General features: G+C 40.6%; 1 protein-coding gene across 2 annotated transcripts in view; it reads left to right on the top strand.

Moving 5' to 3' along the window:
* NELL1 (neural EGFL like 1) overlaps window positions 1–22,430 on the top strand; it is a 772,999-nt gene that overhangs the window by 728,495 nt on the left and 22,074 nt on the right. The window lies entirely within an intron of this gene.

The raw sequence follows: 22,430 nt of genomic DNA, 5'->3' as shown, positions 1-22,430 counted from the left end.
AGTGGTCGCTGCACCTCTCTGAGCCTTCAGCTGTAAATATGTACACATGTGGATAATAATACACATATATTGCTAGGATTAAATAGGATACCATATATTTAAAGAGCGTGAGCTTTGAATTGATGAACAAACATCATATAGCTGCGTTAACCTTATTATTGCTATTATACCATCATCTTTGCAAGATCTTCTTTAGTCACTGGCTGCTTGTGCTTCTGTTAAATGCTGAAGAGGAAGTTCACAGATGGAGTTCTTCACCTTCAAGACCTGACATCTTTCATGAAATACAAACAGCTGATCAAAAATGTAATTGTTTCCATGAGAACCTCAGCCAATCCAGTTATATCATGTCATGTGGACTCAGCTGAATTCTTAATGCTGATTTGGACAGACCTAGAGGGCAAACATTCTGACCATGGGTTCCCAAAGTTCAGACTAGTGAATTAGAATTTGTTGTCTCTGGTTGTGTTTCTTTTTCTTTTTCTTTCTCTCTTTCTTTCTCTCTTTCTCTCTCTCTCTCTTTCTATCTCTCTCTCTCTCTCTCTCTCTCTCTCTCTCTCTTTCTTTCTTTCTCCTCCCCTTCCTCCCTCCCTCCCTCCCTCCCTCCCTCCCTCCCTCCCTCCCTCCCTCCCTCCCTCCTTCCCTCCCTCCCTTCCTTCCTTCCTACCTTCCTACCTTCCTTCGTTGCTACAAAGATCTACTTAGTGTTTTTCCAACTTTTCCCCTGAGGTTACCCTAAAGCAAAGATGAATTCAGGAACAATGGGCACACAGCATGAATTGTCCACCACAGTTTTGAAATTACTGTGGAGAGGTATCCAGTGTAGTTGTTAAAACATGCCCCCTTACCAGGAAACAACTACTGTGTTTCAACATAATAAATATAATAGAAAAAATAAAAAAAGAAGTACAGACCCTTGAGCCAGATTCCGTGCAGTCAAGTTCCAGCTCTGCCTCTTCTCCGATGGTTACCTTGGGTCTTATGTAGTCAGGACCTCGGTTATCTCATCTGTAAGATGGAAATGTTCATGTAGTTCATATGAGTGTTGTGAGAATTAATTGAATTGATATCTGTTAGATATTGAATAAATTTGAGTTATTATCTTAAATGTTCCTGCATATTCAGCACTCTGTCCCATATTCTATCCAAGCTTCTTTTATTGTTAAAATACTTTGTGCCCTCAGCAAGAAGATTTCATTTATCCTGGGTCTTCCTATTCTTGCTTGCAACTAGGAACTTGTGTGTGTGCAGCTCAGTATTAATAGATGCCATGTGAATAAGACTAAGTCCAGTGGCTTTTGTTGTTGCTCATGTATCATCAGGTCCCAGGAAGCGTTCTTTGATGTCTTCACAGGATTCATCACTCCTGTCCTCTGCTAACTCCAGAGTTTTTACTCTGGTGCATATTTCTATAGCTTCACTAATTATACGACCATACAATATATGTACTCTCTGACTAGACTGTGAGCACGAACTAAGCTTTATTCTTCCATGTCTTCAATGATGTCCTTTGCTAGTGGGTGCTCAGTAAAGAAGGAAATGTAACCACTGCATTTGCCCAAATAAAGAAATGAAGTCACAGAAAGGATGGCATCTCACTCCCAGCCACATAGCTGTTTTGAGTCATAACTTGAGTGACAAGTTGAGGCTCAAGCCTAGGTCCAGGGTAAACTCTAAACACAGATCCCAGTTTATGCTTGTTGTTCTGATGTAATTATCAGTGATATTAATTAGCACCCCGTAGCTCTCATAAATGTCCCCAATAAGATGACAGATGCCATGGTCCCCTCACCTGCTGATTTCTCTCCGTCATGCTGAGTGTCGTGCCTGGTGAAGCAGAAAGGCCAAAGCTCCTGCACTCTCTACAGAGGCATTTTGTTCATCCATGAACTGATCTACAGAGGAGAACTTCAGCAAATGGGACTCCTTGGCAAGGGAACAGAGTTGTGTTTATTAGTGGCATTTTTAATCTGGGTAATTATTAATCTGGATTCCCTTTTCCACATTTTTGAAAATATTTTTATAAAGTGGGTCTTCAAATGGGTTCATTTAACAGAAATATGAGCATCATTTAGTTTGGTAGTTGAGGACACTCTGTTGGTTAAGAATATTTCTTAGTGAAATCAGATCATGTCACTTTTTTGTTACAACCTATTTGCCTTCCCATTGAACGTAAAATAAATTTCTAACTTCTTCACCTGGGCTTCAAGGCTTTAGGTAATATTGTCCCTGCCTAACTCTTGGACTCATGCCCTATATATGTTAGCCTTTTTGATCTTTTGAACATGACGACAAACTCACCCAGTCTCAGGGCTTTTGCTATTCTCTTCTGTCTAGAATACTCGACACCTATCTTGTCTCATGACCCTGTTCTTATTTTATGTAATTCTCAGCAGCAATGCCACTTTTTGAAGGAGATCCTCCCTGAACATTCTGTCTGTAGTAGTCTTTCCCCAGTCATTTTATTGTATCACTCTCTTTTACATCTTTTATAGCATTTTCTATTCTCAAGTTTCATGTGCATACACATGCGTAATTGCCTTCTGCCTCAAGTATACAAATTCCATGAGGGCAGAAACCGGGTCTGTCTTTCACCACTGTGTCTCCATCTACTAGAACAATGTAGGAACATAGTAGGCATTTGATGCACATGACTCAAATGATTGAAGGAATAGACAATCAAAACCATATCCGGTAGGGTTTATTTTCTATTTAGTTGGCATAACTTGCTGTGTAGAGGGTGGTACATAACATGTTAACTATCACAAAATTGTGGAGTCTTTTATACCAGAAAAAATATTTATTGAGAATAACTAGCACATCAGCACTGTGTTAAGCCTTCTGGGAACATGGGTATGAACAAGATAAGATCTCTGTTCTTGAGAGATTTATGACCAAAAATATTCTGAATCGTAAGAACGTATCTTAATGGCACTGAAAAATATAACATCAGAATAAGCTGTAAATAATATCAGTTACTAATGCTTACAGTTTTAAAAAAGCAGCATCTAAAACAGTCTTTAAAAAAAATGTAAGTGTTTTAGCAACATGTACTCAGCTATGCTTGTTTTCCCAGATAATAGTGGCGATAGCGTATGTTAGAATTTAAACTGTAGCAGTTGTCGGCTTTTAGAACAGTCGCATGTCACTTCATGCCATATTTTTGTCAGATGAGGATAATAAGTCCTGCTCTATTTACTTCATCATTTACTTTTAGCGTCGAATGTTATTGGTGTCATAAAGAACAGTACCCACGCAAGATTTACTATTTCATGACCAAAATTGTTTTACATGTGCCTGTTTCTCCTAAAGTAGATCATATGATTGAAGAAACGACTAATCTTAGGTATTGTAGAGGCAGACCGAATCACCATTCTTGAGAAGTTTAGCAGAGTCACCCTTGACCCCATCTTTATAATTTCAGGAAAGAGAGGCACACAAAAATGCTCTACGTGATGTTTGCAGAAGAAGATGACGGTGATCCATTGTTCCTTCTTCATTGTAGGGTACAATGCACTCTGTGTTTGAACACCCTGGTGGAAGTCCGTGGTCCTCAGTTTTAACATAGAAGTTGTTAGCAACTGCTTATTTATCTTAGCATAGTTATCTGGGTCATTTAGAAATGAGAACTAATCTATAATTAACAATGGCATGTATAAAGAGCAAGGCTTTACATATTTTAAAAATAAGAGTCAAGCTCCCTCGGATGTCAGTCTGTCTCCATGATCCTGCTTCTGCTGATAAATCTTTTTTTTTTTTCCTCCTCTGCTCCTTCTCATACTCTGCATGGATCATCAAGCTTCCACAAACACATCTTTCACTCTTGCCAAATTCTATACTCTCTTCAATGTGCTCCCTTGTTTGGATGCTTTTCCTTGACCATCCCTCTCTCCCCGTTCCCACTTGTCAAAATCCTGGTGAAGTCTTACTCCCTAAACTAGTGATTCTCAAACCTGTTTTACAGTAGATTCACCGGAGATGCTTTTTAACAATACCAAGGATGTGACACACTCACCAGAGATTCTGATTCAGTTGATCCGTTACACGACTCAGACTGAGGTCATTTATTTTAAGTCACCAAGTGATTAGAAAAAGTGTTCAGTTATTGTAGAGAACCACGATCACAGATTTTCTCTAATAATAATAATAAAAAAATGCCTCCATCTAATATGTCCCCACAGTTATATGTTTGTACCTCTTTTGTGGAACTTAACAGATCTGCCTCATCTTCTTTATCAGTTCTTTATAGCCTAGAATATAGTTGAGGTCTTTTGATATCCCTTATAAATTTATATTGTATTAAATTGTATTAGTCATACTTTTTTTTTATTTCAAACACAATTTTCAAACTCTAATAAACCCCATTTTATTGATGAAGGCATACCCGAGGATGACACACCATTCTTAAGGGACATAGCACCTTTTGGCCTCCCATGGTTGCCTCTTCCACGGGACTTGGTTGTAGGAAGCAGGTTCCCAGACACGGGAGCCTGTTCTCTGGTCACTGTAAATGGCCCAATAGAGATTTTCTTGTCAGAGCAGCTGCTGCAACTGTCATCAACATTCAAAGCAACACAGAACAACCAGGAAAGATTTTTCTGGACTCTCTCACTGTGGAATTTCAGGGTTTTTAAATTTTTTTGTTGTTGTTGTTGTTTGTTTATAAGATTTTATTGGGGGAGGGGAACAGGAGGGACAGTGTGTCTAAGTCCCCCAATATTTTTTCCAAGTCAAGTTGTTGTCCTTTCAATGATAGTTGTGGAGGGCGCAGCTCAGCTCCTGGTCCAGTTGCCATTGTTAGTTGCAGGGGGCACAGCCCACCATGCCTTGTGGGAATCAAACCGGCAACTTTGTGGTTGAGAGGATGCGCTCCAACCAACTGAGCCATCCGGGAACTCAGCCGCAGCTCAGCTCAAGGTGCCGTGTTCAATCTTAGTTGCAGGGGGCGCTGCCCACCATCCCTTGCGGGACTCGAGGAGTTGAACTGGCAACCTTGTGGTTGAGAGCCCACTGGCCCATGTGGGAATCACACTGGCAGCCTTTGGCAATAGGAGCATGGAGCTCCAACCGCCTGAGCCACCGGGCTGGCCCGGAAATTTCAGTTTTAACTGGTTGATATGTCAGGCTTGATTGAAATGGCCTAAGAATGAGAACCAGTGCCTGGTTCTCATAGGAATGGAGATAAAAGAGGCTGGAAGCTAGAGATGCTCCCTGTGATGAAACTCACTGAGGGAGTAGGGAGTAATGAAGCCTCAGTGAGTAACAGTGTGATATAGTGGGGAGGCACGTTTTAAGTCCATATAGGCCTAGATTCAAACCCCAGCTTGGCTACTTTTTAGCTGAACAGCACTTGGCAAAATATTTAACCTCTCTAAGCCTTAGTTTCCTTAGTATACAATGATTAAAAAAAAATACTTGCTGGTGGAATTCTTTTCTTGCATAAGTGTTCTTTATGCAAATATCCTGGCAAGTAGTAGATAATAATAGTCAACATTTAACCTCCCGTCACTTCAAATCCCTCACCTGTCAAATGAAGACAGCAATAGTAATACTAATAAGAGCTAAGAGTGAGAGCTTATTTTGTTCCAGGCGCTGCTCTAAGCAATTTACAAAAGTGCCAGCCTCGTAAGTTGCTATGGAGTAATTGTGAGGATTAAATAAACTAACATAGGAAAACCAGTTCAGCACTTACACTCTAAGTGCTCGATAATGTTACCCATTATCACTAACTGAACACCTACGGTATGTGCCAGACATTGTGCCAGGGAATTTTATCTAATTGAGCTCTCACAACTACCTTAGTAGGGAAGCCCTCATGCTACACACATGCATCTTATTATACCATTTTAAAGATGAGGAAGGGTCCCAAGAATTAAAATGTCCCAAATTCCCAATCCAATACAGGGCACACAAAGGTCATTTTCCAGTATGTTTGATCCCAAAGCTTCTGCTTTCACTATGGTAACACTGTAATGCTTTCTGGAAAGGAGAAAGACCAGTGATGAGCCCACAGGTAGAGGAGATGTTAAGCAGAGCAACTGGAGGTCAGTGAGACAAAGCAAAGTGAGAACGAGAGAACATGAGTGAGACTCAGATGGAGAGTTGCACTGTTCTGTCTGAACCAAGAGCATCGGGAAATTATTTTATCCACTGGACACAAGGGCAGTGTTTTGGGCCCATCCTTCTAGACCAGGTGCAGAAGGTTAAGTGGCAGGTTGTTGACAGTTAATCTGATATCACCATAGCCTTGACAATATCACCTAGCAATCCACTGATGTCATTACCTTCTCTGCATTTTTTGGTGCTTTGAATCCAGAGTAGAAAAAGGACAGTGGTCATTAACACACAGTTGTAGATGTTAAATCAGGTGAGAAATGGGTCCCGTCAGAACTTCTGGAAGCTTCCTGCTCCTTTTCAGGTCTGCCATGCATACACAAGCCTGAGGATGTTCAACATTTAGGATAAACCAAATATACTCTGGGTGCTCCTCAGGGAAGGCAATATACCTCCTCAGTTTTGGTGATCAACACTTCACAAAATGATGGCAGAACAGAGTTCATTGCACTAAACTCAGGTATCAACCCAAGGTCCTTTTTTCACCCTCAACTTATCTGGGTTGACATCAGCAGGACTATGGGCTAGTCTCCACTTAAACTTCAGAACTAAAACCAGACATTTCTGTGAAGTATCCTAACAGAGCATCAGACTAACTACAGGGTCTACTATATAAGCAATCCCTGGCCCTGTTTGGTATCTTTTCAGTGATAATGGTCTATTGTTCACACACTTTCCTAATGGCAGTTGTGGTCAGGTGTGGAGCAGATAGAACAACTTGGGACTCTGAAGCAGTGCTTAGTGTATAGGGAGCCAGGGGCCCTCAATTCTTGTCCAGGTGAGAATAACATGGGTAATAATAAAGAGGAGGAAAGTTAGAAAGCTGTTTAAAGAAAAAAAAATCTTCATAAGTATCACAATGTTATTATATGTATTTTATTCATTAAAAATTAGCCTGCTGTGGTCTTAGCTCTAAGCTAGATGGTATGGATGATGCAGAGAATTCATCTCTCAGGGACTTGAAAACACCAAATTGGAGACAAAAATCAACATACACGCAACAACCGGTAGCATTCTGACACCGGTTATAATTAACGGTAAAATTATGTGGTCAACACTGAAATATGCAAGTAATTAGGAAAGAAAGTGATGAGGGAGAATGCCAGACTGCATGGGGACAATTAGACCTGAAAGATGGGAGGGGTAAGGATATCAAGGTATAAAACTAAGTATTGATAGCTAAGATTAATTGATTATTTCATATTCTATGTACTCTTCTAAGAGCTTTACATTTCCTAATTAATTTTATCTTCACAACAAATCTACCAGGTAGGAATTGTCATAACATCTGTCTAATGGGCAAGGAAACGGAGATGTTCAGTAGGTATTCAGTATCTTGTGCATGGTCATACAGCTCTTAACTGGTAGATTTCTTCTTCCAGAAACATAATAATCAACATGCTTTCTAAGAACTGTATACATGTTTAATACTTCTGAAATATTACACAATAAGAATGTCGCTTTCTTTATTGCCTGCTGAGATCTTGCTGTATAAGTGACAATGTGACAGCCATATTTGTATATATTAAATGTCAATTATATGTCATTTAACCTTCAAAAACCCCTTATGAGACAGGTAGCAAATGAGGAGAAACCCATCAACTAGCATGGCCATGTGTGAAAGAGCCCATGTTCTCTCTACTCTCCCAGTTGCCTCAGTCAATTGTTTATTAATTAGAGGTAACTTATAAAAAAGGGTTAAATTAAGGTGTGAATAGTGATGATTATTCAGATAATTGTCTCATTTTCCACTTCATTGTGTTTTCGTAGATACACCGTGGTATAAAGTGCATGAATTCTCAATTTGTTTTGCCTGTGTGTACAGAAGGAATTAAGTTCCGCTCCATGCCAGTGTATTTAGGGGGCCATCCCATAACTGAACAAAAGAGAAACATCGAGAATGATGGCCATCTAAGAGGTCACCTGAGTACATCAACATGTTCTCCTGCTGAGAGGTGGATTTCCAGGCAATGGGCACTTCTAATATTGCTACGTGATGGCGCACAATCACAGACATGAGGATCTAAACCTCATGAGTCCAAGAGAGAGGTGTACCTGAAGAGCTATAGCAGAGCAGGTGAAGAAGCCGGCTCAGCAGCTGAGGCCTAAGCAGTTTACCACCTCCCGTCCCCAGCTGTGTTGAATAAAGAGGCACAGCTCTGCTTTGGAGGCCCCTTATTTTTGACTGAAGTCTGGTGTCTTCCTGGCATAGAGAGAGCGACAACAAAGTGATTTTGCATAGTTGGATCCTTCTCTTTTCCCCTCATTGGCATTAGTGGTTAAAACCCAACTGGGGCAAAACTCCAACATGGCATTTAGCTAAGTCTGGGTCTTAGGACCCAGTGTCTGGGACACTAATGCTGGGGTAATTTTTAACAATGTGTTCTATTAGGAAATACATTTGGGAAATTCTAAATTAATAGAATTAAGCTGATTTATTAACTGCTGGGATTTTCAGAGCCTTTACCATGCATTGTTAGTGTCCCAAATATATTTATATTTTAGTGTCCCTTTTTTTTCTCCCAAGTGTCCGGTGGATTTGGTACTCAGCAGTACATACTGACTGAAAACTCAAAATGAGTATAGCCCACTCTAGGAATTTCTAGGAAACCTCCCTTACTCAGTATAATTGAATAATGAGCTGCTCAAAAGAAGGTTTTTTCTTTTATTTTCTTTTTATTTTTCCAGTTCTGCAATAAAAATTGATTGAGTGCACTACTTGCCCTTTAAGCACCGGCCATATTATACTATTATTTAATTTTGGTATAAGGAAATTTTGTCTATTACTTTCTTTTTCGCTGTAATCATTAAAAATGTAAATCATCCAATTCTACCATACTATATTGAGTTATTTGTCTAAAGTCCTATTGGGCATGAATAGCTGGTTTGTCCCTAAGCTACATGGTGTCAGTTCTTAGGTTTTTGACAAATGTGTTTTCTCCTTTGAATAGATATTTTGTCTTCTTTTCATATTTCCATCCTAACCTCTAATCTTTTTAATAATATCTAGAAGATTGCTGTGCTTTCCACTGCAGGAAACGAAGATTTGGTAATGTGATGTCTCAGGCCACAGCGACTCAGGAGCAGTGGTTAGAAGCCAGTTGCTTCTTTAGATTGTAGGGATAGAAAGAGGAGTGATGCAGGTCTCCAGAGGCACTTGGTGACAATTTTACATTGTGTGAATAGGCCCAGTGGGATTTCTAGGAAAAGGAAGCTAGTGGAGATGGGAGCTGTGAGGAAGGCTTTATTGGAGGGGTGGAATGTGCTCTGGCTGGTACAGGAGGAATAACAGTTGGCTGATACACAGGAAAAGACTGATATTTTTCCCTAAATGGTGTTTTGCAGGGAGGACATGGTTTTCTTTAAGGCCTCCTTTTCACTGCGAACTTGGCATTTTTGGAAAGATGAAGCAACGATAGAAGTAATTTGATTTTTTTCCTCCATAGGATCTTGAAGCTTATACCATGCAAAATCTCCTTTATCGGTTTTAAATGACTTTTATTAACTCTCTTCCTGAATAGTTAGCCGTTCCCACTGAGTGACAACAGAATGAATAGGGTATACCTAAAAAAATAGTTGGCTAAACATTACTGCCTATGAACTCAGTGATCCATGTAGTTTAGGGCAATAATTCTAGAAATGTACTCCTCAGACCAGCAGAATCAGCATCCCCTGGGAAGTTGTTAGAAATGAAAATTCTCTCCCCCTCCCGCTCCCCAGCCTTCTGAATCAGCAAATCTTGGGATCAGGCTTTGTGATCTGTTTTCTTACGAGCCCCCTTCAGCTGATTTTGATGTCCCCTGAAGTTTGAAAACCACTTCCTTTGGGGTTTCTTCTGAGGGGGTCCATGAATGCCCTGAAACTGTATTCACGTTTGTGTATATGGGTGTACTACGAGCATCTGTGGGAGAAAGGAACTCCGAACAACACTGACCCCAACAATTGGGACACCACGGTTAAAATATCAGGATCCAGAGTCAGTGCTTCCAGTCAGGACTCTGATCGCGTGTCTCAGTATTTCCACCTGCTGTCTACAGTGCGGACTCGGGGGAGGTTCATCTGCCTTCCTGTGTCAGTTTCTGCGCACTCCCTGGCAGTGACGACCATGTCATTAGTTGTCAGCTTCCTGCCTCCTGAAGCACAGTGTGAACAAATGTGTCATTACAGAAACGTCTGGCTCGTTTCTGTAAACGTCTGTTAGAGCCAAAGATCATGTCTATGCAGTGACTCAGAGATTGGCATTTCCAACTTCTTTGCAATGAATATTGAATTGTTAGTTTTACTCTGAGGTTGCTCATGCTACTGTGAAATATTTACCTGTGTGGGTTTATGAGCAGGGACATTTAAACTGTCATACTCGGACCAAATAGGCACTGTGAGCATAAAATCGCCATTTGCTCATTCAACGAGCATTTATTGAAAGGGATTGGTCTATGTTAGTCCATGTGGGATTCTTAAAGAGGAATGTCCTTCTGTTCTGGAAAGGGGAGAGGGGAGGTGGGCAGGGATTAGGGGAGGCTGAGCTGTGGAGCAGCTAGAGGCATAAATAAATAAAAACAAGAGACTAAGGAAAAAGGGACTAACTCCTCTTGGGGTTAGGGTATGTGGGGGTGGCAATATATATGGGAATCTTTCACAGAACATATATTTTCACTGAGTCTATAGGATGAGAAGGAATTTTTCTAGGCAAACAGGTGTTAAGGTAAGTGTTTCAGGCAGGAATAGCCCTCTGACGGGGGCAGAGTCATGAAAGAGACCAAAATGTGCCCAAGGGATGGTGAGACTTCCAGTGTGGATGCAGTATGTGATAGATATGGGTGTGTGTTGTGGGTGGGGAATGACAAGAAAGGAGCCCTATAAAGAGAGGTGGAGACCAGATTATAAAGAGTCCTATTTCTGGGATAAGGAGTCGGAAGTTGTGAATTCTATGTCATAATATCAGGGTTTTTCAATGCTGTTGAAGTATTTATTTTGTTATAAAAACACTTTGATACTTTTTAAGAAGCAGCCATTTTAATATAAAATATAGCTCTATAAATATAGTAGTATTTTGGACAAAAGTACAAGTCCTCTGTCACACTTGTGTCAATGTGATTTCCTGCAGACCTGTGTAATTTTGCTCCTCTTACTCCTTTTGCTTAGATTGCCTTTCTTCTGAAAAAAAGTGAGGCCATTAGAATTAGCCAGCTATTGACCATGATCATTATCAAGAAACGACTCGAGCTAACATTTTGTCCTGTAGTTCTCATAACAACCCTTCAAATTTGTCACTATTCCCCATTTTATAAGTGGATAAAGGGAAAAACAGAGGGGTCTAAATTTTCCTTTGCCACACAGTAACAATTTCTGAGAAATTGAGAAGTTGTGAAATGACTTACCAAAGCAGTTAGTTTAAGGACACATATAAGTAAAATGGATTCAAATACAAGTTTCTGCCAATTCTTAGTTATACGATGTTGTAGCAACTCAAATAGGGTCATTTTCCTGCTGTAGATGTTGGTAAAGCTAACATTCTAAATATTTTGGAAGGACAAATTAGGTCATGAATTTGAAAGGATACTGAAAAATCTGAAGAGTAAAGCGTATAAGAGCATTGTAAGTTGTTGTTATTATACATAATAAAAAGGTAGAAATCTCTGTTTCATAAAAATGTGTTACTCATGACTCAGTAAAAGTACCTAGGGATGGCCAGGACGCCAAAGCACCTGTAGGTTCCTTGGGAAGATACATGGAAGGAATTATGTAGTGTTTGTCTTATCCTGTTAAAATTTAACCTTCCCAGGAACAGGAATTGAGTGTGTTTTATTTGCTATAGTATCCCCAATGCCTAGAACAATATCTGGCATATCATACATGCTCAGTAAATATTTGTCAAATAAATGAATTAATAAAGGGACTCTGTGCAATCATTTCTACCACTCATGAGGGCATCACCCCTTTATTGCAACTTACTCTAAGTAGCTCAGCTGGACCATGGCTGAACTGCAAGTTTTCCTTTTGTTTATACTCTATGTTTATAGTCTAGCAGCCCGTGTGGTGTCCAATATAAACAAAGCCACACACTAACATTGGACAGATTTTCAGTTTTAAATTATTTTTCAGTTCCAATTAACATACAATATTATATTAGCTTCAGGTGTACAACATAGTGGCTAGACATTGATATAACTTACAAAGTGACCGACTTGATGAGTGTAGTACCCATCTGACACTATACATAATTATTAAGATATTACTGACAATATTGCCTATGCTGTACTTTCCATCCTAGGGACAGTTTTCTGTTTTTATAACTGGCAATTGGTACATCTTAATCACTTTTATTTTTTCACATATCCCCTCCCAAAACCTCTCCTTCCTGGCAACAATCCATTTCTTTTCTGTATCTATGAGTTTGTTTCAGTTTTGTTTGTTTGTTTATTTTGTGTTTTAGATGCCACATATAACTGAAATCATATGGTATTTGACTTTCTCTATCTGACTTATCTTACTTAGTATAATACCCTCTAGGTTCAAACACGTTGTCACAAATGGCAAGGTCGTATTCTTTTTTATGGCTGAGTAGTATTCCATTGTATGTATATACAACATCTTCTTAATCCAATCATCAATTGTTGGGCACTTCAGTTGCTTCCACATCTTGGCTATTATAAATAATGCTGTAATGAACATAGAAGTGCATATTTCTTTTCGAATTAGTGTTTTGGATTTGTTCCAATAAATACCCCAAAGTGACATTGCCAGGTCGTATGGTAGTTCTAGTTTTAATTTTTTGAGGATCCTCCATACTGTTTTCCATAGTGACTGCACCAATTTGCAGTCCTACCAACAGTGCTCTAGGGTTCCCTTTTCTCCACCCCCTCACCAACACTTGTTTGTGGACTTATTGATGATAGCCATTCTGACAGATGTGACATGATAGCTCATTGTAGTTTTAATTTACATTTCCCTGATGATTAATGATGTTGAGCATCTTTTCAAGTCTATTGGCCGTCTGTATGTTATCTCGGAGAAATGTTTATTTAGGAATTGTTAGTATATAATTGCTCATAGTATTTCCTGATAATCCTTTGTATTTCTGTGGTATTGGTTGTCACTTCTCTTTCATTTCTGATTTTATTTATTTGTCCTTCTGTCTTTTTTTTTCTTGATGATTCTGGCTAAAGGTTTATCGGTTTTATATTTTCAAAGAACCAGCTCTTCATTTCATTAATCATTTCTGTTCTTTTTTTTATACTGTATTTCATTTATTTTGCTCTGATCTTTATTATGTCTTTCCTTCTACTCACTTTGAGCTTTGTTCTCTTTTTGTACTTCCTTTAGATGTAAAATTAGATTTTGTTTTTTTAAATTTGATATTTTCGTGTTTCTTGAGCTAGGCCTCTATTGCTATAAATTTCCCTCTTAGAAGTGCTATGGCTGTGTCATCTAGAATAACAGTTGTTGTGTTCTCATTTTTATTTGCCTCAAAGCGACTTGATTTCTTTCTTGATCCTGTTGTTAACCCATTCATTGTTTAGTAACATGTTATTTAGTCTCCACATGTTTGTGTGTTTTTCATTTTCCTTCTTGTAATAGATTTCTAGTTTCATACCATTGTAATAGGAGAATATGCATGATAGGATTTCACTCTTCTTAAATTTATTGAGACTTGTTTTATGGCCTAACATGTGGTCAATCCTGTAAAATATCCCAGTGCACTGGAAAAGAATGTATATTCTGCTGTATTTCAGTGTAATGTCCTAATAACATCAATTAAGGCCATTGGTTTAATGTCTCATTTAAGACCAGTTTCCTTGTTGATTTTCTGTCTTGATGATCTATCAATTGATGTCAATGGGGTGTTAAAATCCTCTAATATGACTTACGATTAATGTTTATCTCTCCATTTATGTCCATCTCCATTTATGTTCATCAATATTTGTTTTATACATTTAAGTGTGTTAATGTTTATGAGAGGTATATCCTCTTGTTGGATTGATCCCTTTATCATTATGAAATGTCCTTCTTTGTCTCTTGTTACAGCCCTTGTTTTAAAAGGTCTATTTTGTCTGATATACGTATTACTATCCCAACTTTTTTTGGTTTTCATTTGTGTGAAACATTTTTTTTTTCCCATCCCTTTACATCCCTGTGTGTGATTTTCCATCTGAAGTGGGTCTCTTGCAGACAGTATATGTGTCAGTATTGTTTTGTTATCCATTCAGCCATCCTGTGTCTTTTGATTGGAGTATCAATTCCATTGACATTTAAAATAATTATTGATAAGTATGTAGTTATTGCCATTTTATTGATTCTTTCCTGATTGTTTTTGTAGATCTTCTCTGTTCCTTTCTTATTCTCCTCCTCTCTTTTCTTGTATGTTGATGACTTTCTATAATGTTATGTTTGGATTTATTTCCCTTTATTTCTTATATATCTCTTGTAGATTTCTGGTTTGTGATTACCATGTGTTTCCTACATACCAAGCTATGATTATAGTAGTCTATTTTAAGTTGATGGTCACCTAAATTCAAACACATTATACAACCACTACAATTTTTGCCTATCTCCCTCCATGTTTGTGTTTTTGACATTATTTTTTATTATTCTGTGTGTGTAGTTGTGCATATTTCATAACTTATTGTAATTATACATGATCTCCCTTTTGCCTTCTAACATTTGTACTAGATTTATAGTTACCTGTTTTTATTATATGTTTGCCTTTTTCAGTGAGAATTTTTTTCTTCCCTGTATTTTTTTACTCATATTTTTAATCTGTTCTACTTTAAAAAGTCCCTTTAACACTTTTGTAATACTGGTTCAGTTTTGATGAACTCCTATAGTTTTTTCTTGTCAGGGAAACTATTTCAGCTTCCGTTCTAAATGATAGCGTTGCTGTGTAGAGTAATCTAGTTTGTAGGTCTTCGTTTTTCATCATTTTGAATATGTTATGCAAATCCCTTCTAGTCTGAAGAGTTTCTATTGAGAAATCATCTCACAATCTTATTTGAGCTCCCTTTTCTATTGCTATTTTTAAGATTCTTTGTCTTTAACCTTTGGCATTTTAATTATGATGTGTCTTGGCATGGGCCTCTTTGGGTTCATTTTGTTTGGGACTCTGCACTTCCTATACTTGTATGTCTATTTTCACAATCGGGGACTTTTCAGTCATTATTTGTTCGAATAGGTTTCCAATCCCTTTCTCTCTATCTCTTTTCCTTCTGCTACCCCTATGATGTGGATTTGGTACACCTAATACTGTCCCTGAATTCCCTTATACTATCCTCATTTTTATTTGTTTTTCTTTCTGCCATTCCAATTGGCGGTTTCTGCTACCTTGTCTTACAAATTGCTGATGCGATCCTCTGCTTCATCTAATCTACTGTTGATTACCTCTGCTGTGTTCTTCATTTCAGTTATTGTATTCTTCATTTCTGTCTGGTTCTTTTGTTTTCTATCTCCATTTTTATGTTTTCTATCTCTTTGTTGAACTTCTCAATGAGTTCATCTATTCTTCCCCAAGTTCACTGAGCATTCTGATAACTGTATTTTGAACTCTGGATCTGATGGATGCTTTTGTTTAGCTCTTTTTTGGAGTATTGTCCAGTTCTTTTATTTTAACCAGTTTCTTTGACTCCTCATTTTTGTTGATTCCCTGTGTTTGTTTCTATGTAGATCTGCCATGTCTCCCAATCTTGGCATAGTGGCTTTGTGTAGTTGGTGTCCATGGGACCCGGTGGCACAGTCTCCCTAGTCTACTGAGCAACGTGCTCCAGGAGTGTCCCTTGTGTGGAATATGTGTTGTAGTTGAGCCTTGGTTGCTGTTGCCACATCAGTTGATGGGATTTATCCTCAGGCTGACTGTGAGTTCTGGCCTTGATTACAGTGGACAAGCTGTTGTGCAGGGTCTGTCCCCACAGAGCAGGTCTCACATTAGCAGGGGTCTGGTGCCTGCCACCTTTTGGGTCTGTCATTTGTGGAGCTGGTTGGGTGGTGCTCTGCTGTGGTCTGATGCTGGCCACCAGGTATGTTGGTTTTCAGGCCTCTTGGGATTGGCTCTTTTGCAAGCCATGTTCATCCACTGCCAGTCCTGGGACCACCTGGTAGAGCTACAATGTGAACTGTGGTTGGTTGCTGCCTGTGCTGTGCTTGGAGGTGCCCAAGAGAGGTTAGGCCATAAACCAAGGCCAGCTGCTACTAGTGCTGGGTTTATGGTCACTTAGCAAGAGCTACCAGGCATCCTGAGGCCAGATGCTGCTTGTTTGGGGTTTATTAACCTTAATTTTAGGAAAGTTTGCATCATGAGCTGAAGCAAGCCACTTGTATAGAGAAGCTGCTGGAAGATATTTTCACTAGGTGTGCAATTTGGGTTGGGTGGGATATTGGAATCAGCAGAATGGGGACAATTGTGTGAGCTAAGTTAATGGAGAGCTTAGCTGCACCTTCTGGCTGGTGAAGGGAGGATCTAACAAAGGAATAGTGGCATCTGCCAGTGTTTCTGTCACTGGAGAAAGCTGTCCTGACTCATGCTCCTCCAGCCCTTAAGCTTGTCAGTTCACTCTCTCCCCCTATGTCCCTGGCACTTTTCAAGTTGCTGCCCAAGCACTGGAGCTCAGAGCAAGTTTATGAACAAGTGAGTCTGTATGGTCCCTGTGGGGACAAAGCCCCAAAAAAACAGTTTCCAGGCTCTCGGCCTCACATAGAAAGGTGCTGGCTCGGGTAGTAAATGGCCATCAACTGTGATCAGATGGCCAGCAGCTGTGGCTAGTTGGCCGTCAGCTGTAACCCGTAGGCCATTGGCCACTAATATAACGGCTGTGGCTATGCTAGCAGGAAAGGAATGGGGGCTAGCAAGAAGATGGTGGCTGGCAAGCACGGACTGCTGTTAGGCAGATTATGTAGATCCTGCTTCCTGTGTCTCCAGCCCAGCCGCCAGCGAGAATATATTGGTTTGACACCCCTATATATGGCTCCGTGGGTGTTCCTGTTTGGCCTTACCATGTCCTGCGTTCTTGGGCGGGGAGTGGGAGCTGAGACCCTGCACAACAAATGGCGCAGCGAGCAGGGTCCCCCGCGTGACACATGGCGTAGTCGGCAGGATACGGTGCTGGCCAAAGCTTTCCGAAGGGCAGTGGAGCAGTTTGTGCGTATGAAAGCTCAGTCTGAGGAAGACCAGGAGGAGCAGCTGCCGGAGAGCTCGATTCCCGTGGAGGGGTGGAAAGAGGTGGATGGTTCCCCAACCAGCAGAGGCCGGAGAAAGCGAAAAAAGCGAAGGTTGTTGCCGCCCTGTGGGCTGGGAACTGCTTGCTGAGGCAGCCCGGATGCAGGACTTTTAGTCCCAGGAGGAAACGCTTGCTGAGTTCTCCGTGGGAGATGAGGGTGAGGTCAAGGTCATCCCTCACCCCCAGGACAGCCCTGGCGAATGACTATGGACTATGGGGAATTGCCTTCCATCCCTGATTTAATGGACGCTTGACTGTTTGGGAACATACCACCATGTAGTGGGACTGGCGGATGTTTGCTTTTGTGTCTTGACTGGCCGCCATTGATAATATGTAAGCACCTTGATGTGAGCCGCTGTTGTTCCAGCACAGTACCCCGAGAGGCCCAGAGAGAGAGTGGCAGTGCCCTGAGAGCCCTGGCTGTGTCCAGGAAATCTGGCTGAGCCCAGAGAGAGTGGCAGTGCCCTGAGAGGCCCTGGCTGTGTCCAGGAAGTCTGGCTGTGTCCAGAGAGAGTGGCAGTGCCCTGAGAGGCCCTGGCTGTGTCCAGGAAGTCTGGCTGTGTCCAGAGAGAGTGGCAATGCCCTGAAAGGCCCTGGCTGAGTCCAGGAAGTCTGGCTGTGTCCAGAGAGAGTGGCAGTGCCCTGAGAAACTCTGGCTGTGCCCGGGGAAAACAGGTGGTACCCTAAGAAGCCCAGGATGTCTGGCTGTGCCCAGAAGTACTGGGGTGGTGCCCTGAGAAACCCTGGCTGTGCCCGGGGAGACCAGTGGTACCCTAAGAAGCCCAGGATGTCTGGCTGTGCCCAGAAGTACTGTGGTGGTGCCCTGAGAAACCCTGGCTGTGCTCAGAGAGCCTGGCTGTGTCCAGGATATTGCATTCACATCCAGGCTCCTCGCACAGGGACCCTCGCGGAAGACACTTGTCGCGTAGATTGTGAGGCGAGACCCTGTAGGGGTGGAGTGTGGGGACAAAGCCCCCAAAAAAACAGTTTCCAGGCTCTCGGCCTCACATAGAAAGGTGCTGGCTCGGGTAGTAAATGGCCATCAACTGTGATCAGATGGCCAGCAGCTGTGGCTAGTTGGCCGTCAGCTGTAACCCGTAGGCCATTGGCCACTAATATAACGGCTGTGGCTATGCTAGCAGGAAAGGAATGGGGGCTAGCAAGAAGATGGTGGCTGGCAAGCACGGACTGCTGTTAGGCAGATTATGTAGATCCTGCTTCCTGTGTCTCCAGCCCAGCCGCCAGCGAGAATATATTGGTTTGACACCCCTATATATGGCTCCGTGGGTGTTCCTGTTTGGCCTTACCGTGTCCTGTGTTCTTGGGCAGAGAGTGGGAGCTGAGACCCTGCACGACAAATGGCGCAGCGAGCAGGGTCCCCCGCACGACAGTCCCTTTAAGACCTGCAATGCCTACGTCTCTAGTAGTCCTCAGTCTCCCTCAAACACAGTCCCCACTTGTTTTTACAGCCAGATATTATGGTGATTTCTCTTCCCAGATTTGGAGGCCTGGGCTGGGGTGGCCCGTATGGGGCTGGGACCCCTCACTTCTCAGGAAAGACTTCCACAGCCAAGATATCCCTCCCGTTTCTTAACTGCCACACCGTGGGTATGGGACCTTCCCATTTTGCATCTCAGCCCCTCTGACCAGTCTCAATTTGGCTTCTTCTTTACATCCTTAATTATAGAAGTTTTGTTCAGCTAGTATTCAAGTGGTTCTCAATGATGGTTGTTCTGTAGTTTAGTTGTAATTTTGATGTGGTTAGGGGAGGAAGTGAGCACAGTGTTTATCTATTCCACTATCTTGACCAGAACCCGTGGTAAGGACAGATTTTAATCAGTACTAGACTGCTGCCATGTGGAAGAGGGTCTAGTGTGGATTGAATTCAACTTCGATTTGTGTAGATATGACTGGCATTTTAAAGGAGAATGAGGGAGGCAAATGGATGTTTGAGTAGAGTCAGGGAAGTTGAAATTTACAAAAAGTAGTAAGGGGGCATTTGTCCATATAAATCACATCTGGCTTTGTTAAGAGGCTCTTACTGAAGTTAGTCTTCTATGCTGGGAGGTAGGGTCTTATCTTCAGGTGTTGGCTGGAATCAACAGAAAATTCTTTTGGCAGACACTTGAGGGGGCTGGAGTCATCATCTTAGAGATGCAGCCTTGAGCTGCATTCTAGCGTTTGTTCAAAAAACTATGGTAGTATTTTTTAATGTGGCTGAGTGGAGTACACAAAATCATTTGTGTATTAGACTCTGCAGTGTTTATAGGCCAAGGCTGAGGCCTAGTCCAGAAGAGGGCTCAGAGGAGCTAGACTAGAGATTGCTCAAGGAGCAATCTTTGTCAGAGGCCTCCTTTGCTTTTTGTGGGAAACCAACTTAGTTTTGCCACTTATAGTTTCACTTCCCTTAGGGTAAAACACACAGAAAGACAAATTCAAAAACAACAGAACCCATCCCCCAAAAGAGTAAAGCAGAGTGAGCTCAAGACTCCTATTCCTTGCTTCATTTTTCCCTTGATTTCACTAAAAGCCTTCTAGATATTTCCAGAGAATATCTCTTCAAAATAGGAGGCAGCCCCAAATCTGTTTTTACCAAATCAGTTAATTAGAAGAAATATGAAGAGAGGAAGAAGGTCTAAGAGAAAAAATCATCTATGAAAAGACACCATGAGATCACATTAAGATGTGTTTATAGCTTGTTAGTCTTCTCTGCCCTTGTTGGATACTGCCAAGGATACTGCTCTTGTTGGCAATGTGGTCCAGATTGGTGTCCTTGATCCGTGTCTTAACTCTCCTTCCAGTGACCTCAAGTTTTTGGAAGAGCTTTAACCACTTTCTGGAAGTTAGGGACCAAAATAAACAGCGTGGTGAAAGGAGACGATAATAGGTGTGGAAGGTCTTTGAATTCTTGGGCATTGCAATCTGACACTCTTGTTATTTAGACTGAGATTTACATTTTAGAATTATACTTTTGACAATGTTGGTGTGTTTTTTGTTGTTGTTATTGTTGTTTGTTTGACCTTTGATTTCTATGTAACTTGTAGAATATTTCTGGTAGTAAATGAAATTACTTTGCAACCTCTCTGTGCCTAAGACCTTTCCTTGGTGTAGAAGATGGAAGAAATCATTTCTCATCTGACAGCTTGCTTGAGAGAATGATTTGTCAAAACAGAGAGTTTTGGTTTTCACCCTGGCAGGATTCTCTGTGTATATTTGTCACAAAGGATTACATTGCTCAGGCTTTAATGCCGACAAGAAAATCATGCTGCTCCCTTCATTACGTTCTCTCTTTGGCATCTGCTTGCAAATACTCATTAAGAGAGACAAGAGGTGTTTCAATGAATATTGACTGTTCAAGAAAACTGTTTAATCCTAAGAAATCTCTTTGTTATCCTGAAGCTGGGTTCTTGCTTTGGCCTCTATCCTGTTCTCCATCTGTCACTACTCATATTGTAACACTGGAATTATAAACAGTACAACAAACGTGGAAAGCAATCATATAAGGTTGGAAGTGTACAAGAGCTTAGAAAATATTTTATACTACTCCTATATTTTACCAAAGAGAAAATGAGGCCCCAGAGGACAGGGTTCTTTTTTAAACCATAGCTCAACCAGATTCGAATTTAACACATATTTATGTATTTCTTAGTAGGTAAAAGACACTGTGGAAAATACAGAGCAAATAAGACCAGAATATTAGTTCTGAATGAATAAGGAAAATAGATAAGTGTGTTCACAGTTAAGGCAACGTAAGGAGATATAGGCAACATAAAATTAAAGTGAAGGAGCATAATTCTTTTCAATTGAGGGTGAAATTTTGTTAAAGAGATTTAACAATAAAATGAATATAACAATAGAATGTATATGGCTCAGTGTTAGGCATTTAATAATTTGTAAAAAACACATCTGCTCTACTTCTCTGTGATATGGATACAGCTATAACACAACTCACCCTCCCACTGATAAGCAGATACATAAAAATGTATGAATCTAGGGTTATTGGCATTAATACTATAGCCTCTCTGTGCAGTAAAATTCTCTTTGGATAGCACATAGTTCAACATTTATAGACTTTTTTTATTTATTCTCTCCACTGGTCTAAATTATATTGATTTTAAACAAATTTTATCACTAGTTAAACATGACTTGTTCATGGCAGAAAGCAAACCAACTTGGTTAATTTAGAAGGCTACTCTTCTTTTATTTTACTCTTGTTTTCCTACCTAGAAGAAACCATTTTCTCCATCGGCAATAAAACACCTAAATTTATACAGTTTGGGGGGAAAAAAAGTAGTCAGAGATAAATGTAAGTTCATGGAGTGTCAGAAAACTGTTCTTTCAATATTAGTCACTTAATATCAATACCAAGTCTACTAAGGGCTCAGCAAGAGCTTAGAGGGTTCGCATTTCTGGGTTTAGCTACACAGTACACTAATCAAATCTGTGAAAATCTGAGACTTCAGAATTCACATGAAAAACCTCAGTATCAGATGGAAGTGGGCGTTGGCTGCATAATAAGAGCTCAGGGGCAGTGGTGCAGATTTGAGTATATTCTGAAGAGGTGAGGCCGTAGAATTCATGAGTTGAGTTGAACTCTATGAGAGAAAAATATATAGAAACGATAGTAACATGTCCAACAATAACAGAAGCTAATCATTTTTGAGCATTTACTACAAGATAACCGCTGTTTTATGTGCTTACTGAAATTACCAGATTATCCTAGGGGATGTTTTTCCAGTTTTTCAAACGATGGGCCAAGGCTCAGAGAGGTTAAGCAAAATTTCCCATCATACTAACAATAAGTTGCAGGGATAGGACTGGAATGCAGTTGACTCATTTGTCCCCTTTGCCTGGAACTTTCCTGGTTTTAGCAGTGAAAAATGATCTCTCTTAGGGACCTCCTCAGTCCCAGGCAAACTGGAACAGGAGGTCTCATTAACTGGCACCCACAGCTGCTGGGTTCCAAAGCTTCAGTTTTTAGTTGGTATGCTATACTGCTTCCACAGAGGAGAAAGAGAAACAATGACCAGAGATGGAAACTGCGGAAATGTTAATAACTTAAAATATGGGGGGGAGGGAACTGTAAGGTCCATGCTGATAGGGTCATTTCTG

Source organism: Rhinolophus hipposideros (assembly GCF_964194185.1).
Source record: "Rhinolophus hipposideros genome assembly, chromosome: 10".
Classification (NCBI taxonomy): Eukaryota; Metazoa; Chordata; class Mammalia; order Chiroptera; family Rhinolophidae; genus Rhinolophus; species Rhinolophus hipposideros.
The sequence above is the reverse complement of the archived record's forward strand: the minus strand, read 5'-3'. Positions and strand labels throughout refer to the sequence as shown.